Source organism: Phyllobates terribilis, unplaced genomic scaffold, assembly GCF_046119375.1.
Source record: "Phyllobates terribilis strain yellow unplaced genomic scaffold, ASM4611937v1 Scaffold_8__6_contigs__length_399053987, whole genome shotgun sequence".
In the NCBI taxonomy this organism is placed as follows: domain Eukaryota; kingdom Metazoa; phylum Chordata; class Amphibia; order Anura; family Dendrobatidae; genus Phyllobates; species Phyllobates terribilis.
The window spans coordinates 281,799,306-281,812,362 of NW_027362768.1; positions in this window are offsets into that span (position 1 = coordinate 281,799,306).

Consider the following 13,057-nt stretch of genomic DNA (forward strand, 5'->3'; position numbering starts at 1 on the left):
GCCTTTTTCCAAAAATCTCTTTTTGAGAATCTTGGATTCCACCTTAAAGTCAGAATCCAGAGTACATTTTTTCCTGACTCTCCAATACTGCCCATAAGGCACATTTTTGATCCACCCGGGAAGGTGTCCACTGTTGAATTTGAGGTAGCTATTCACATCCACTGGTTTAAAAAACGTGGATGTGAATACTCTCCCCAGGTGGTCGAACTGCACCCATAGATCCAAGAATTGGAGAGAAGTGGATGATGCTGTGGCTGTGAATTTTAACCCCCAATCATTGTTATTTAGTTTGTCCGCAAAGCTCACCCTTCCCGGGTGGATCAAAAATGTGCCCTATGGGCAGTATTGGAGAATCAGAAAAAACTGTACTCTGGATTCTGACTTTAAGGTGGAATCCAAGATTCTCAAAAAGAGATTTTTGGAAAAAGGCTATCCAAAAAACTTTTAAAAGATGCATATAAAAGAACGTGCACCCTATCACAAGATTTGTGCTTGGATAGAAGGGAGAATCCGGATAGGGCTTCTTTAAGAACAGAGGAAAAGACTAAATGGAGTTTAATTACCACATTTTGCCAATCCAGGTACGGGAGTTATTACAGAAACACTGGTTTATTTTAAAAGATGACCCCATTCTCTCTAAAAGCATTCCAGAGAAACCAAATATTATCTTCAGGAAGAATAGAAGTTTAAAAACCTTGCTTGCTCCCAGCAACATAAACAGAAAGAAGAAAAAAATAAGGGATGTGACAACTAATACTAACACAGGAGGCTGTTTTGCATGCAATACACCTAAATGTATGTGTTGTGGCGATATAACCCATAATACAAAAACCTTTAAATCTAATACCACTAATGAGGTTTTTCAGATTAAACAGAGACTAACATGTCAATCCACCTATGTAGTATACCTGTTGGAGTGCCCTTGTGGCTTGCAACACATCGGCCGGACAATTCAAATGGCCATAGGCAGATTATAATGAGGGCAATCCGGGCTACCGCCCGGGGCCTCGGGGCTCCAGGGGGTCCGGGGCTCCGGGGGGGCTATGGCCGGATTGCCCTCATTATATGTGTGGCCGCGCGGCACATACCGGTAGCAGTGGCGGGAGGGGGGGCCCCGGACCACTCCCCCAGCAGCGGCCGCCGCTACTTCTTCTTCGGCCGGGCCAGCACTGCAGCAGTTAACTTCCCTGTGCTGGCCCGGCCGCGTCACTGCTAGGAGACACGGCTCTGTGCGCGGCCGTGTCTCCTAGCTGTGACGTCACGCCGTGCGCGCCCGGCCTGCACTGCTACTTACCACCGGAGAGAAGCAGGAGCCAGGAGGACTGGAGCCGGGGGATGGTGAGTGAGTGTGTGTGTGTGTGTGTGTGTGAGAGAGTGTGTGTGTGTGTGTGTATGTGTATGTGTATGTATGTATAGGCAGATATCATTGTGTGATGTATTTTTGTGTTTCAAATGTGTTTATGCGTGTATGTATATGTTTGTGTGCGTGACTGCGTGCGGCCTCCTGCTGAGTATAGATGGCGCCGTGCAGCCTCCTGCTGTCTCTGGAGGGGGGGCTGTGTGGCCTCCCGCTGTGTATAGATGGCTCCGTGCGGCCTCCCGCTGTGTCTAGATGGCTCTGTGCGGCCTCCCGCTGTGTCTAGATGGCTCCGTGCGGCCTCCCGCTGTGTCTAGATGGCTCCATGCGGCCTCCCGCTGTGTCTAGATGGCACCGTGCGGCCTCCCGCTGTGTCTAGATGGCACCGTGCGGCCTCCCGCTGTGTCTAGATGGCTCCGTGCGGCCTCCCGCTGTGTCTAGATGGCTCCGTGCGGCCTCCCGCTGTGTCTAGATGGCTCCGTGCGGCCTCCCGCTGTGTCTAGATGGCTCCGTGCGGCCTCCCGCTGTGTCTAGATGGCTCCGTGCGGCCTCCCGCTGTGTCTAGATGGCTCCGTGCGGCCTCCCGCTGTGTCTAGATGGCTCCGTGCGGCCTCCCGCTGTGTCTAGATGGCTCCGTGCGGCCTCCCGCTGTGCATAGATGGCTACGTGTGCTCAATATTGAGTCATACAATTAATGTAAGGCTATGTGCCCACGATGCAGAAATGCTCCGGATTTTTTTTGAGAGTTTCTGCATCTCCCTGGCAGAAAAAACGCATTCAGATTGTACATGCGGATTGTACATGCGGATTGTACATGCGTTTTTCCTGCCAGGGACATGCGGATGTGAAGCGTTCTTCACATGCATTTCCGCATGTGGGTTGACAAGCGATTTCCAAGCGATTTTAGCATCACTTGGAAAGTGCTTGACAACTTAGTCACACTATATAAATCCATGCAACCACCTTCTGATGGCCTGCCGACGTCAGCGGTCGCGTGACCCGTCACATGACTAAATGACGTCATGGCAGGTCCATTTCAAACCATCGCGAGCTGCCTGCAAGCCAGGATGCATCGGATAAAGACACCGGGGGCCATCAGAAGGTAAGTATAATATTTATTTTTTATTTTATTCTTTTTTTTACAGGTTCTATGGTACCCGGGTCCGAAGGAGAGTCTCCTCTTCTCCAAACCCGGGTACCATCCGCACATTGAAACGCATGGATTCTGCATGTACAGATGCAGTGATGCGGATTACATGCGTTCCAATGCAAGTCAATGGCGGCGAAAGTGCCGCTCTTCCGCAAAATAAATGTTAGTGCTGCGGATTTTTCCGCAATGATAATCCGCAGCGGAAATTTCCTCAGCATGTGCACAGCACATGCGGATTATCATTGGGGAACATGGTTGACCTTCTACCAAGCGTTTTTTAAGCGTTTCTGCAGCGGAATTGCCGCTGCGGAAACGCTTAAAAAAACGCGTAGTGGGCACACAGCCTAAAAAAAAAAATATTATAATTAATATTGTGCCAAATTAATTTCACGTGAACTATGACATGATCTATCACAGGGGATCATGTGACATGTCACATGATACATCAGGTGTGTGTGTGTGGGGTGGGGGGCCCGTGCCTTCTAAACTGCCCGGGGCCCTTGCTACTCTTAATCCACCCCTGCAAACGGCCCATGCCCGATTAAATAAACACAGATCTAATATAAGGGCATGATATCAATTACATAGTGTCTCAAGACACTATGCAAACCATCACCACAAAGACCCGAGCAAAATAAAAATAACCATTATTGACCATATTGTAGATAATGGACAAGAACGATTGAGTACACTGATAAAGAAAGAAAGTTTCTGGATTTACAAAATGGGTACTTTGTACCCTGAGGGTTTGAACCTCACGATTGAAAACACATCAAACCATTAAAACCGAGAAGGTTTAATGTTGTCCCTTTCATATCTTTCCCGGGTTGTCATCAGTCTTTTAAAAGGGGCTTGTGGGGTTACCTACACAGAATTGAAGTCATGGTATGTGGCAGCCTGGTAGGAAACCTATTCGCCCTTTCGGGTTGTCACTTAGCTCATTTCTCCTATTGTTGTCGGGCAATTGGCCCACTGGAAGCATAGGTTTTGATTATGATAATGGACAATATCGGGTTTTAGGTGCTCTTTAATAGTAGTGGGCAACCGTACAAGGTTATTTTCGGCCATTTTATATGAAAGTGTACTGTCTCTTTAAGAAACTTAACTTTTGAATTGGGGATCGGTAATCGTAGTATAGCATCGTCGAGACACCCTGGGTAGATTCCCAGGGAAATTTTTAACAATTTATGGGGTTCATAATATTAGTGAGCAAGATACAAGGTTATTTTCGGCCATTTTAGATGAAACTGTACTGTCTCTTTAAGAAACTTAACTTTTGAATTGGGGGCTGGAAATCGCAGTATAGCTTTGTTAAGACACCCTAAAAAGGTCCCCAGGGTGACTCTAACAACTTTTGGGTTTTATGATAGTAGTGGGCAACCGTACAAGGTTATTTTTGGCCATTTTTCATGAATGTGTATTGTCTCTTTATGAAACTCAACTTTGGAACTGGGGTTGGAAATTGCAGCATATTATTGTCAAGACACCCTAAGAAGGTTTCAAGGGTGATTTTAACAATCTGTGGGGTTTTGCAGTCTGACAATCTGCAGCGATGTGGTATTATATACTCCCAGTCCATAGAAAGTTTTTTGGATTCACAAAATGGGCACCCTGCACCCTGGAGGTTTTGAACCTCATGATGGAAAATACATCAAACCATTAAATTTGAAAAGGTTAAAAGTTGCCAATGGAATTGGTTACAATTTCACCCTATTTTTAAGCATATATCTCAATTTTTAATTTTTATTATAAATGTTATCATTCATTACTCATTATTTATTTTTAAATTTATTATATATAATAATAAAGACTTCTTAGGAAGTTTTTATTAAGAATTATGAGTTTATGAATCCATGTAGGGATTTTTAAATATGAATGTGTGTCACCCTGGCCTGGATACCACAAATATAATAAAGTTGTGTCTGAGAGCAAGGGGGAGGTTCTCTGGTCAGGGGAATATTAGCATGCAATACCTCCTGTCTCAAGCCAGTAGGGGGAGCAGGGTTAAGAAGAACTGGACGACCTGTCTCAGGATTGAGAAGTGTCCCAGAGCAGTGAGGGACAGTTGTATTGCACCCTAAGAGGACGTGTGGCAGTAGGAGAGCCACAAACCAGGGACAAGAGGTGAAGTACGCCTGTCCTGGCAGATAAAGAACGAAATTTACCAGACTTTGGTGTCTGAGGCTGTGAGGATTCCACGTCCTACAACAGATAACCAGTCCGCAGGGGACTGTATGTTCCTTGGCCTAAGAAGCCCGGAGGCTCCGCCACAGCAGAAGGGACCAGCAGAGCCGTACCAGGCCGGGAGTAGAAAGGAACCCACGTTGCAAACCATACGGGCGAGAGGACACGGTGAGCTCAGGACCGTGGGCTGTTACCCTACCAGGAGGAGATAGCCAGAAGGAGCGCAGAGAGCACGGTAGGCCTACACCCTCACCCTGACCAGGGCCAATTTCCCAATTGCTCTCAGACATCCAGGTCCCCTCCTAGCCGGGACTGTTTGTGGGTCAGTTCACCTGTTCTAGTAAAGACTCTGGACTGCAACCTGTTGTCTGTGTGCTCCTTGCTCCTCCAGCACTAACGGTACTGGGACGCCCTACACCATCACTCCCATCTTCCATTATACTGCCCTGGGGCCGCACTCTTCCCGTGGGGAGTCACACTATCCCAGCTGCATACATCATCAGCCCCAGCGGTCTACCTGGCAGCGGCAGTCCGCACTGACCACAATCCACGGGTGGCGTAGTCGGACACACCAACAGCGCGTCGCAGACTACCACTGGTCTGACCACCCTGAGCCACGGAACCGGGTAGCCACTACTACCCCCATCGTTCCCCTATTGCCCGGATCCGAGTGCCCCACGGCCCAGGGGGCGAATCAAATGAACAATGCTGTTTCAATGGGAAATAAGAGGTTAACTGGTAAATAATGCATCATATGGAGTTTTACAATGAAAGGGTTAATTGATTACAACATGTGGTCCAAATTATGTAAAATACCACCCCTTTATAAAGCTGCCATTACAACATTCTCCTTTACCCCACCTGATGAAGATGGCTTAGACCGTCGAAACGCGTTGTGGCAGTTGTATTGGAGGAAGAATAAAGGTCGGTTATATCCATTTATTTGTCCAGTATTCCTTTGGCGCTCCCTGAGACTGCTGCACCATTGTTTACATGTGAAACATCTCCACACAGAGCCTAAGCGGCAGGAGAAGCCTGGCATATTTGGAGGTTTGAAGACCTGTGGTTACCCAGCCACCGGGATAAATGACTGAGGACCTGCGGTGACGTGGTATCCGGTCCGGCAGGATCTTGTGACCATTCAAGGAGCACGGAGGTGCGATACAAACACCGACAGGACGGCATTACAAACAGAGAGAGGCGACCCGGAGCCCCATTAACCACATGTTTAATCTTGGTTGTGTAGACGTACACAACTATTATAGGTGAGTGCACTGGCACTTTTAATTTTAATTTATACAAACAGTCCTGCGTGTCTACACATGCACCCTTTCCCTTTTTCTTTTTCCTTAACACTGCGGCCTCAACGGCCATGCCATTAAATTCAGAGAACGAGAACTCTGATGAAGGACAGGACCCTGAGAGAGGAGATCTGGAAGGACTGGTAGTCTCCAGGGTGAGTCGACAAGCAGGTTTACTAGCTCCGCGTACCAGACCTGTCTGCGCCAGTCTGGTGCTATTAGGATTACCAGTACTCCCTCTTTCTTGATCTTCTTGGCGACTCGAGGGATCAATGGTAGAGAGGGAAAGAGATAGGGCAGCTGGAACTGAGACGATGGAATTAATAACGAGTCTTGAGCGATCGCTAGAGGATCGCGGGACCGGGCTACAAAGGATGGTACTTTGTGGTTTAACCGAAACGCCATGAGGACAACGTCCGGCGTGCCCCACCGTAAGCAAATCTGCTGAAACACCTCAGGATAGAGAGACCATTCTCCTGAGGCAAGGCCCTGCCGACTGAGGAAGTCGGCTGCCCAATTGTCGACCACCGAAATGTGGACTGCTGAAATTGCGGGAACCGTCTTTTCGGCCTAAACAAGAACTCTTGCCACTTCTTTGAAGATGGACTTGCGACGCGTTCCTCCTTGATGGTTTAAGTACGCCACAGCTGTGGCGTTGTACGATTGTACGCGAACTGGGAACCCTGCTAGAAGATCCAGCCAGTGACGTAACGCCAGGTAAATTGCCCTGATCTCCAAGATATTGGTTGGTAGAGAGACCTCGTGGGGACCGGCCCTGTACCGTGTGGTGGAGAAAGACTGCCCCCCAACTCATGAGGCTGGCATCGGTCGTGATCACCTGCCAACGAAGCGGTAGGAATGATCTCCCGGGTCTGAAAGAAGAGAGGCGAGTCCACCATGTCAATGACCTTCTCACCTGAAGAGGTAACGTGATACGTCGATCCAGAGATGATGGGTTCTTGTCCCATGCTGACAGAAGGGCTAGTTGAAGAGGCTGGGTATGGAATTGGGCAAACGGTACTGCTTCCATAGCAGCCACCATCTTCCCCAGGACACTCATGCATAGCCGAAGAGAGTGTGGACTTGGGTTGGAGAGAAGGTGGATCCCCAGGCGGAGAGAGTTTATCCTTTCTCTTGGAAGAAGGACCCGGGCAAGAGTTGTGTCGAACTGCATTCCCAGAAAAGTCACCCGTTGAGATGGGACCAAGGAGGATTTGTCTATGTTGATCAGCCAGCCTAACCGAGAGAGCGTGTTTAAGGTGATCTGGAGGCTGGAGAGACAGTCCTTGAACGTGGGGCCTTTGATCAACAGGTCGTCGAGGTAAGGGATAATTACAATCCCTCTGGCTCTTAGAATGGCCATGGCCATCGCCATTACCTTCGTGAAAACCCTTGGGGCGGAGGCAAGCCCGAAGGGGAGGGAAGTGAACTGGTAATGTGCGTTCTGGAAGGCAAAACGAAGGAACTTCTGATGTGATCGACAGATCAGGATGTGGAGATATGCATCCTGAATGTCCACTGAACATAGATATTCCTTGGTTTCCATCGAGGCGATTACCGAGCTGAGGGACTCCATTCTGAAGTGACGGATGCGTACTTGTCGGTTTAGCTGTTTGAGGTCCAGGATGGGATGCAGTGAGCCGTCCTTTTTTGGAATAACGAAAAGATTGGAGTAAAAACCGGAAAACCTTTCCTGAAAGGGGACGGGTACTATGACTCCCGAGTGCCAAAGGTAGGCAATGGCCTGAAAGAAGCCTCGAAGCAGAGATGGTGGTTGCGGGGGGCGGGATCTGAGAAATCGTGTTCCTGGCATGGTGTTGAATTTGATTTTGTAGCCGGAGGTCACAATCTCCTTGACCCATGAGTCTTCTATCGCCGAGACCCAAGCGTCTTGGAACAGAAGTAGACGGCCGCCCACCCTGGGAGAGGTCCCAGGTGGGGGTGACCCGTCATGCTGTAGAAAATCTATTGGATCGTGACCAGGATCCTGAGGGCTTGGTGGAGCGACACTTTGCGTGCCAGTTGGGGGTGGGCCTAAAGGATGGCTTACGTCTGGTCCTCTATGTTGTGGTACGGTCCTGTTGAGAGGAGTAGCCCGGTTGGGTGAACTGACAAAAGGACCGGAACTGAAGGAAACGTCTCCTAGGAAAGGGACGTTTGGGCCTGAGCTGGGGAAGGGAAGTGCTCCTACCCCCTCTGGCGTCCAAAATGATTTGGTCTAACTTAGATCCAAACAGTCTGGAGCCTTGAAACGGGAGATTAGTTAGAGATTTTTTTGAGGCCGGTCGGCGTTCCAAGACTTCAGCCAAAGAATTCTACGTATTGTAATAATATTGCTAGAGACGCGGGCTGAGCAGGCAGCGGCGTCGAGGGATGCCGTAAGCAGATATTTCCCTGCATGGGCGACCTGATCTGCTAGATCAGCCAGATCGTCTGGGGAAGCCGCCGTTAAGATGCCCTGTCTAAGCTGCTTGAGACAGGGCCTTGTCCTCCTTAACGTGCAGAGCCTGGTTGACGGCCGAAATAAGGCTACAACCATGTCCTGGAATTTGGAATATTGGTCCGTGTCGGATCCAGAATCAGGATCTGACGTAGAGTCAGATCCCAGGGCGACCTCTGGGGAGGAGGTGTGAGATGCAGGGGGCATCTTGGAGGATGTCGATGGTACAGGAGAGCTGGACGGGGAGCTTGCATGAGTTTGTTTCTGAGAACGTACTCTCAGTCTGCCCTTGTGAGGAGGGGGCAGGGGTGCCTGCGAATCATCCATGGGAACGTTCGGAGCACTGGTGGCCATGGATAACATAGGCAAGCGTTCTAGGACCTGAACCAGAGATTGGGATACTTTGGTGAAGTCAGAGACAGATTGGGCCATAGCAACAGCCCACTCTGGAGGAGAGGGAGTTCCTTCCTCCTGGGCGGCGGGGGGTTCTTGGGGTGCCAGCATGGTGAGAGGTTTGCAGGACGAGCAGAAAGCCATTGTCCGACCTGCGGGCCACTTAGTTCTGCAAAGTGCACAGGTGTAGTATGTGACTGTGTGGCAGGGACGGACAGAGAGCTCCCTGGGTCTGGGCATATGTGCCTGACAGGGATACTGTAGAGGTGGGAGCCTGAGGGTAGGAAAGGTGTGTGTGGGTGCAGGGCAGAGCCTACCCGGTCCTGGATGTAGCCGGAGTCCTGAGACCCCTGTCCTGTGTCCCCCGTCCAAGATCTGGAGCGGAGACCGTGGAGAGCTGTTATCAGAAAACAGCGATACTAGGGAGAGAGATGTCGCCGGAGCCGGGGCTTGACAGCGTAGGAGGGCGGAGCCGAGGCAGAGCGCACTGCCCTGAGTGACAAGGGGCGCCGAGGCTCTGGTATGTGGAAGGAAGGAGGGGGCGGGCTAAAGGCCCCGCCGATGATAGGTCCACGGAAGGGCTGGTGGGCGTGGCGAATGCAACACTATGATATGATCCTCACCAATGATAAACCGATTGTTGGATGGGGGGGTAAGAGGAATGCCCCCCCCCGAGATGCCCCCACGAGGGGGGAAAAGAAAAAAACGCAGGCCGTTTTGCCGCGCATAGAGGGCAAGAAGAAGGAGGGGGGCTGCCGGGGATGCCATGATGCCGGGGATGCGAAGAAAGAGGAGAGGGGCGTTGCTTGGATAGCGCTGTAAGTAAGCGCTGTGTATTATAAGCGCTCGCCGCTGATGTGAAGGTGATGGAAGTGGAGGCTGCAGCAGGCATGTGGCAGGGAGCGCTGAGGAAACTACAGCGCCCTTGGGCATATACGCTTGTAAGCGAAGCCATGTCAGGGCTCTGAGGGGCCTGCTGATGCAGCAGGAGGGGGAGGGACTGTACCTTTTCTAAGGCCCCGACACCTCTTCTTTTGCTTCCTTTTGAGGATGGTCCCAGGAGGTCCTCCGTGGATAAGGGGGGAATCCTGGCTCTTCCTCCTTCCCGCACTGTCCGGTCCTGGACAGTGAAGGAGACGGTGTCGACTCCAGAATCTGGGGGAAGGTCACCCGCAGGGACCACCGTCTCCCTCCCAGGCCGCTCCGAGGAGGGGGCTGGGGTGGGGAACAGGCAAGGACTGGCCACCGGGAATCGCCCTGAGACTCCGGGAGGTGACAGGGGATAAGTCCTGCCCAGCAGGTCCGAGAGTGGGCAATGTGGAGAATGCACACTGGTCTCTCGTTCGCTTGTGTAAAAGGGGTAACAGGGGAAGCAGTGTTCCCTGTTAACCCTGAAGAGCTGTATCTGAAAAAGAACGTAGAAAGATTAATAAAACATAACAAGGTTGGATCTGATAAGATCCAGGTCCAACTCCTACAGACACTAAGCTAAAACTGATGAGCTTAATGCCTGTAGGCAGGTGTATACTGCAGAGGAGGAGATATTTTCTTTTTTTGCCTAGTGTCAACCTCCTAGCTACAGCAGCATACACCCATGGTCCTGTGTCCCCCAATGAAGCGATAAAGAAATAAGTACCTCATAGCTACAGAAACACCTAACCCGGGTCAAGGCATTACCATATACCCGGGAAAATACACCTGTTATACCAGTACCGAAGGGAGCACATTTTGGGGTAATTTCACAAAGGGATATTGCAGTAGATATAGTAATGCAACCAGAGGAGACTTGATCAACCAAACCCAGTCTATTTCTGATGTTTTCTGAATATGTGGAGACTAGTGATGAGCGAGCACTAAAATGCTCGGGTACTCGTTGCTCGGGTTGAGCAAATTGGAATACTCGGGTGCTCGACCTGAGCAACGAGCCCAATGTAAGTCTATGGGAAACTCGAGCATTTTTCAGGCGGCTCCCCCCGGCGGTCTGCAGAGGGCCTAAAAATTGCCCAAATCGATGGGAACAGTGCTCAAATGACATGGGAACCGCATGGGGAAGACCCCTGGAATCACTTCTGACTCCCAGGTCACTGCTGTTAACAACTTTGTCAGAGTATTACACCACTTTTACGGACTCACAATAAAACTTACAAAAAAGAAACCAAAATGGATTTTCCTTGGAAATATGTTAAGGAACATCCTTTCCAGGGTAATGACTTGTATAGAAGGCAAAATAAATAACCAAAACCAAAAATACTCCTCCACACCTTGGGCTATGTTCACACGTTGCGTTTTTAATGCGTTTTTGCACTTTTGCATTGCTTTCAACCAAGACAAATGCATTCACCAGGAAATGTCATTTTAACATTTTACAACCTTATCTGGCCATGTGGTGTGTGACACATCATCAGACACATGCATACAGTGCTGAAAAGACATGGGAACAGCATGGGGAAGATCTCTGGAAGCATCTCTGACTTTCAGCTCACTGCCTAAAAGTGTGCCCGTCATAAGTGATCCTTGGCGCATGCAAAGATGCCTCCCGTCATGCACCTGTCCTTGCAGACTTGCAACAATCACCATCCACGTCCTTGTCCCACTGCAGCGTTCAGTTGTCCCTACCCCATTCCTTGGAATGCAAGCGCAAGTATGCAGGCAGACAGCCACCCACTCACCCACAGGCTGCAATACTATACTGCCAAATTTTTGACAGCTGCTTGCACTTGAAATGTGGCCTATTAAGCTCGTGGAGACGGAAGCTTTTCACAACCTCATGCCGGCGGCGGCTGGGTGTCCATACTCGGTCCCCAGCCGCCACTATATTTCCCGGCATCGCCTCCACCTTCCACAAGCACGGGTCCCACAACATTACCCGTGCCCTTCCCAGTGGACTTACTGGGAAGGACCGCCTAACCACAAACACGTGGACAGGTGAATGTGGCCAGGGACGGTACGGAGCCAGTCCACAGCTTATTTTGCTGAGAGTTGTATTTTAGCTCGGTGAAAGTGTAATAGTGGGGAAGGGCGTAGCCTTCCCTTGGTACTGAGATAGTTAAAGGAAGTGTTCCTGAAGTCAGACCTATCTGAACAGTTGGTAGACCAAGCTAAGGGGTTAGCTTTAGTGGTCCAGTCAGTAGAGTAAAGGGGGAACTTAGTGCCCTGATCAAGCCTTGAGTGACATAGAGCTTGTTCCTGGCATAATTCCTTGTGGGCTGCAGTACCTGTAAACAGCCACAAGATGCCACTGTTCTGGGTGCAGATGTCAGGTTGAGTCTGCTAGCAGGGTTACAGACAGTGATGAGTTAATGCTGTGTGATGACAGCTCACCGAGGGTGGGCACTTTAGGAAAATTACTGCTTAAGTTTCCAGAAAGCAGGAGGAGTCACTCAGTAAGAGATAGGACAGAGAATGCTACAGGCAGCCTGAGTATATTGGCTGCTAGGGTAGACGGGAGCTCCATACCCTCAGACAGTGGGATCACCAGTGTGCAAGTCTCCCTACGCAAGAGCAAGGGTCCTGTTAGCCGGCCGGAGAAACTCATCAAAGGTAGTGAGGACCCAGGGCACTTCTAGTCTGCAGGAAGCAGAGGAAGATAAATAGGACTCCAGGCTAAGACGTGGGGGAGAGATTGGATCCAGATCACTGTCAGTATTACAGAAGAGTCTCTTGGGCTAGAGATAGAGTCACAGAGATGCTTCACTCAAAGAGGGAACCAGGGCTGAAGATGTTGCCAGCGCCTGTGAGAGAGATGATAACCTGTCGGGCCTTATCCATTATATCTTCCTGTAAATATTGTATATATTCCTCTTCCCCAAGTAAAGTTCAAGTTCTGGTTAAGAACCTCGTGTCCTCTGAATTTATTGCTGCCCTGGTCCCAGAAGAGAAATGCCTGGAGACAGCCGCGATCGGATGGCTTGAAATAAGTGAAGAGCACCACATACACAGCCACACTTTAGAGGGAGGACACGTATTGTCTGTAGGGTGCCAGAGCGAGAGGGGGCTACAGCTCGCCCACGACTACCTCGCTGGGGCACCTTACAAAAGGACTGGCATAGAGGGAAACCAAATCTACCCTGCATGTCATTTCTCACAGGAAGTCCTGTAATGCAGCTTGTTGCAAAAGCAATGGCAGCCCGTCCAACATCAACTCGCCCTTGTCGGTGGTGCTTTGACACACACACACACACATTTCTTTGAGCATTTAATTTCTTGAATACAGAGTTGGACAATGGCCTGAT